Below are 6,454 nucleotides of genomic sequence, written 5' to 3'. Positions count from 1 at the left end.
CCAGTTTTGGAGACAGAACTCGGAGAGTTGGGTGCCTGTGCTCTCTTTGAGAAGTCACTCGAACATGGATGGCAGTTGGAGGCAGTTATAGCATTTATAGCAAGCTTAAAATGCTAAAATAAATAAACAGATTTCCATTCAAAATACATAAATAAATGGAATAGATGTGAGCACAACTTGCTATAAATTATTCAGATGAACAATAGCAGCTGGGACTAAGTTGTGTTTTTGTAACACTGCAAACCTCTGTGCAGAGGGAAGGGAAACTTAAATTCCCCAAACAAGGGGTGTGAGCCATTGTTTAAGATGAAGTTGGCCATCTACTTCAAGAATCTGATATACAGAGATTCTAGGTTAAGCTGCGATTTACTAATCAGCTTCCCTGACCAGGTCGCAGTTTACATCAGTTTGTTCCTGTCCTTTTAAGATAGACTGCTGCACCATGACACCAAAGAAAAAGATAAAACTGATTCAATACAACATCTATAAAACAGTGTCATAATTACCTTTTTAATGTAAAAGGAGGGCAGTTTCTGCAAGCACAACAAACACTGATAACCCTCTCTGCATACTGCATACTGCATACTGAATTTTGACACAGTTTGAGTCAAAATTCAATCTTGAATCAATAATAGTCCCAAGATACATAAAGTGTAAGATCGTACACGTTCCACAGTTTGAGCCTTGACGTTTGTAGCGTCGGGTGTGCTGGTATTGCAGGCCGTGTATATAATAATTGTACATGAGCAGCAAGCTATCCATCAGGATGGCCGAGTGGTTAAGGCGTTGGACTTAAGGTCCAATGGACAACAGTCCTCGTGGGTTCAAACCCCACTCCTGGTAGAATGTAACCAATCTTTGAATGAGTTTCATCTGTGAATGGGTGCTTTCGCTCCATTATCACCTCTTACTTCGGTGCTGCTTTTCTGCATTTAATTCAGAACCACAGTCTTGCAGTGGTGTTTCCTCACAGAAAGAAAGTCCAAAGTTCAAATTCACCACCAGACCGAGGACTTCCTGTGGGGAGTTTGAATGTTCTCACTGTGTAATCTGGCTTCCTCCCACACTCCAAAAATATGCAGTTAGTGGGGTTAGGTTAATTGGTGACTCTAGATTGGCTATAGGTGTGAATGTGAGTGCAAACAGTCGTCTGTCTCTCTGTGTTAGCTTGTCTGACAGCAATTTAACTGTTTATTAGCCTTTTGTAATTAAATTATGAACGATGGCGTACAAAAAGTCTTGACCCAGATATCTGCTCGATACACTGGAAGCATCAAAATACAGGCCATTTCTCCGGAGACTAAATCAGGATACCAGTAAATGGGTTAGATGCATATCAGAGTGTTATCTATCTTCTTCCTGAATTTTTCCTAAATTTGGAACTATTTATTTATGATTTTGGACCATCTACCTGGTTTATTTTAGCAAGCACTGTGCCAGATATGGCTGCACTACACATCTGTTTTGACATCTCTTCATACTGTATCCCCAGTGATTCATATATGTAGTCTGTTTGCTATAAATGCCTGGAAATTCCCTTCAGTGCCATCCAACTTGCAGCAACATGCTGAGCTTCTTCCCTTTAAACAGATAGGCAACCAGTTTTTATTATCTCTACTATCAATCTAAACAGGTGTCAAACAGGAATGATGTTATATGTTGCTTGCCTGTTTACTTCGACATAATTTCATCAGTAAACTAAACTCCTAACATTGGAATTTGAGGTGTTGCGACATACAAAAACTGGGAAACTTATCATCAGCACTTTCCTGAGAACAGGATGCTACTTGAATGCAGCACACCTTCTTTTTGTCTCTTGTGTAATGTGTGAATCAGGAAGCCATGCCACTCCAACACTATCGCTTACATTCCCCACCAATCCTGACATATCAGGTGACCTTCCCTCTTATTCTTTCCCACGAATCTAACAGTGCAACATGCATCCTGTCTTATCCAGTCCTTTAAACTCTCTGTCTGCCTGATACAGCCATCAAAGACTTATATGATCTGAGTCCAAAGATATGAATATGCTTGAGGGAACAAAAAGAAAGTGATGCAGAGACAGACATAGAGTCAAGCATCTTGTTGCACAGGCTTCAGATAAACTACAACACTAATCTCTCTGTCTGTGTTGATATGGCCTCTTTTTAAAACTATGACAACTTCATTCGATAAAATGTCTTTTAAAATGACCTCCAACTGCAGTTTAGAATAAAGCAGATAAAAAAGTCTTTAAATATAATGTGATAAAGACCATTTCATGCCTGTTAGCTATAGCTTTTTGCAGGATTAATTTGTCTACTTAGGTTCTTGATGTGCTTAAAGAGCCATAGGACCATCACCAATGGTGGTTTCCATTTTCAGTTAATCAAGTGATTATATCTAGATTAAAAGATTACCTCAGTATAAGATTAGTTAAAGAAAATAATCCCACTGCGGTCTGCTGTTGCTCAGACATTGGAGAAAGTGGTTTTCATTTGGAGGTGAGAACTGGGATGAGTCACAACAAATGAGAAGGTTTAATCCCACCTCTTATCACACAAACTGTTGACAAGGTGAATTTTTTTCTTCCTGACAGTCTGAACCATTTGGTGCATCTCAAATTACAAACTTCCATATTTACACTTTCTATTTTGAGTGCGTACTGTAACTGTGTTCAGACTGACAAGTGCAGCTACATGCCGTGTACTACAAGTATCTCTGTGGGGTAGTCATAACATGCAAGCAGTAACACTGTACACTGTACACTTATCACCCTTATCTTGAGCTAGCAACAAGCTAGCACAAGGTGTTATGCTGCCATTAGCAATGCTAGCTGGCAAATGGTAACAGATTTTAGGAGTCAATATCACTTGTATTGTGTTTTTGTTTAGTTTTTATGCACATTAAACTGTTTTCAATGTATAAAACATTAATGTGAGTGGTCACAGACTCTTACAATCCATAAGTGTTTGGAAATATCGTGGTAGCTAGAGCAACAATGGTCAAATATTGTGACTGCTGCTTGTGGCATGTGCTCAGTTTCACTTGGGACAGCACTATTCTGTCCAGTTACTACTCAAGTAATGACAGTGTTCAGAGTGTACCATGTGGAAGTGTTTTAGCATAACTATCTAAATAAAACGGGATTTCTAACCCTTCCTGATCTTTAACCTGTGCACACAGCTCAATAAAGTATGAGAAACATCAGCTCTGACTTTCTTTTGTCTGTTTTATTTCACAATGTTTTATAGAGGTCTGACGTCAGTTATTAGGATGGTTGAAAAGTTCAAGTCAGTGTGGTATCCACCGCATTTATCTCAACATATAACCCATCATCTTTAATGGCATACTAATACCAGAATCTCTTGGGTTTATAGCCATCAAGTTAGGTAAATTAAGTAAATTAACAGTACTTTGAACAAAGTTTTATAGTGTTACAGTGCAAGCAGCCTGGGACATTGCAGACCACTGAATCCTGCACACAAACAAAAAAAGCCACATGATCCTTGGGGTTCTTGTAAAAAGAAAAGTACCATAATGTTGTTCCACCATGCAATACTACCTGGAAACCATCTGATCGGTATCTTAATTTTTCATCATGACAATGATCCCAAACATGTTGCTAATGAAGTAAATGCATAACTGGATTTTTTTTTTTTTTTTTTAAAAAGCAAAAAAACAAATAAAAACACACAACAGAACACTATCACATGGGGATTGGCTTCCCCAGAGCCTGGAGCGTAGCTATTTTGAACCTCAACATTAGCTTTGAATATCCTTCAAGAAACCTGGAGAACTATTCCTGAAGAATACTTAGAGAAATTAAAGAAAGTTTGGCTAAGAGAGTTCAGGCTCCAGTGAAGAATAAAGGTGGCCTTAACAAGTATTAGCTGTTAAGCTTGTGAGAATTGCCATTTTTGCCTTTTGTATGTTTTAAGCTCTCTTAGACAAATTCTGTTACCATGTATTAATGGAAAAGCATACAAAAGATACAAAATTATGTAATTAACAACCTGATTCATTATTTTCTGCTGCATCTAGTTTCCATTTTCCTAGCAGAAAGTAGAAAATGATCTGTGGCTCAAGATTTTTGCACAGCAGTCTTTCTAAAACACAAACACATGCTAATTAAGTCTTTTTAAAATGAGTTTCTGGGTCATACATCAGAGCAGGATGTGCTTACTGCTGTTTAGGAAGTTTGGACATGCTTGATAAAAAACAGGAAACAGAAAATCCAAGCTATGCAAGTTTACATGAGTGGCAAACTCATTGTATCCATGACAATTTCAAAACTGACAGTGTTTTGAGAAGCAAACTGAACTTTCAAACAGGAACAAGCCCAGAGTTATTTTCAGCACTGTAGCCAGGCTGACAAACAGTCAGAGCTTCTTTGACCTTAACTAGCTATGAACTTGTGAAATTCTTTACAAATAACATTTTAACCTGTCTTTGTCTCCTCACCCACATTTTAAGTGTTTCCCACAGCAATTTTAACCACTATACCTATTGGTATTTACTTAAAGTATTTTTACCATTAATTAAGGTTTCAATTTCTAATATAATCAACCTATATTTAATAACATGCTATGCACGACAAGCTTTTGAGGTGGCAGTAACTAGACCGTAGTTACAAAGTCATGACTTGATTCGGTTGCCAGTTAATTAGAGACTTATTTCTAACCTTCTCTTGATTTAAAAAAATCTTTAAAGAGAAGTTGTCATACAGTTACCTGATCATCTGCAGAGGAATGATTTATTTCAAGAGCTTCAGTCAGGAGTCAGAGCTCATCGCTGCACAGAAACAGCATTACTGAAGGGTATGAATGAACTTGCCAATGCCTCTGACTGTGGACTCATCTCTGTGCTTGTCCTGCTAGACCTCAGTGCAGCACTAGTGACTGGTAACCACAATATTCAATTTAAAGATTAGATCACACCATTGAAAAGATCTGCATTGCAGTGGTTTAAACCAGCGGTCTCCAACCCCCAAGCCACGGACCGGTACCGGTCTGTGAGTCGTTTGGTACTGGGCCACGAGAGTTGAGGATCGGGTGTGAAATGTATGGTTTTCAGGGTTTTTATCATTTTTCATCGTTATCTATTTATTTATTTTTTATCGTTTTTATCGTTAACTCAGTTTCCCTGGGTCTTTTCCCATGTGTAATGAATAAGACTTCTTTATTGTGGTACCAGTACTGGTTTTATTTTGTTGTATTTATCCACGAAACCTTAAAGGCTGGTCCATGAAAATATTGTCAAACATAAACCGGTCTATGGCGCAAAAAAGGACTGCTGGTTTAAACCATATCTATTTAGTAGACTCCAATTTGTTTATGTAAATGAGAATTCACACGCAAAAGTTACTCATTGAGTTTCACAGTTTCAATATACATGCCTCTCTTAGGCAACACTATTAGAAAACATTGCATAAATTTACATTTCTATGCAGATGATACCCAAGTTTATCCCTAAAGTCAGATGATACAAATAAATTAGTTAAATTGCAGAAATGAATTAAGCCATAAAGACCTAGATGACCTTTAGGTTCATGCTTCCAAATTCAGATAAAACTGAAGTTATCGTACTTGTTCCTAAAAATCTTAAAAACATTGTGTCTAAACAGATATCTACTTTAGATGGCATTACCTTGGCCTTGAGTAACACTCTGAGGAATCTTGGAGTTAGATTTAAATAGGATGTGCCCTTTATATGTGCATATGAAGCAAACATGTAGGACTGCTTTCATTCATCAGTGATGCTGAATGTTTAATGCATTCGTAATGCTAAGTTGTTTCTTGATCCACTGAATGTTTCTTCTTCACTGATCAATTTTCACTCTGTGTTTATACACCACTACTGTATTTAATCATTAGCCATTATTAAACTATCTCTGTCTGTCCCATTATAGTTTTAATTTGGTCCCATCTTTCTCCTCACCCCAAACCTGTCATGGTAGATGGCTGCCTCTCCCTGTGTCTGCCGCTGTCAAAAGCTTTTTCCTGTTAAAAGGGAGGTTTTTCCCTTCCCATTGTTCTTGCTCATAGAAATTGTGTGATTGTTGTAGTTTCTTTACTGTAGGGTCTTTACCTTATGTTATAAAAAACATGGAGGCAATTGTTGTGACTTAATACTGTATAAATAATGAATTGAAGGTTGAATTGTCTGTTAAATAGCGTCAAATTGTTACTATAATAAGTAAATACACTACTATATACTGTTCTGTTATAAGATCTGCTTTTCCATCATTTCTTCAGTGTTTATTTTACTTTAACATTGTTTAAATCTTTGAATTTATTTATTTTATTTATCTCTTTTTAGAAAAGCTCATGAAGCAATTAGATTATCCAGCAAAAATAAAGGTGTGTACCTTTAAGGACTCCCCCACAGAGGTTTGCCTTCCTGCTGCTCTCCTTTTCACAAAGAGATTTTTATACTCTCTTTAACACATGCCTAAGATGAGTAAATTTAGACT

The 6,454-nt window shown here is 37.2% G+C and overlaps 1 non-coding gene across 1 annotated transcript; it reads left to right on the top strand.

Moving 5' to 3' along the window:
• The first annotated feature begins 760 nt into the window (after positions 1-760).
• On the top strand, positions 761-843 carry trnal-uaa (transfer RNA leucine (anticodon UAA)). The gene has a single exon. It is a non-coding gene; the product is annotated as a tRNA-Leu (tRNA).
• The last annotated feature ends 5,611 nt before the right edge of the window (positions 844-6,454 follow it).

This window comes from Pundamilia nyererei, unplaced genomic scaffold (assembly GCF_000239375.1).
Source record: "Pundamilia nyererei isolate P.nyererei 1_Seehausen unplaced genomic scaffold, PunNye1.0 scaffold00004, whole genome shotgun sequence".
Classification (NCBI taxonomy): domain Eukaryota; kingdom Metazoa; phylum Chordata; class Actinopteri; order Cichliformes; family Cichlidae; genus Pundamilia; species Pundamilia nyererei.
This window is presented reverse-complemented; position numbering and strand designations above follow the sequence as displayed.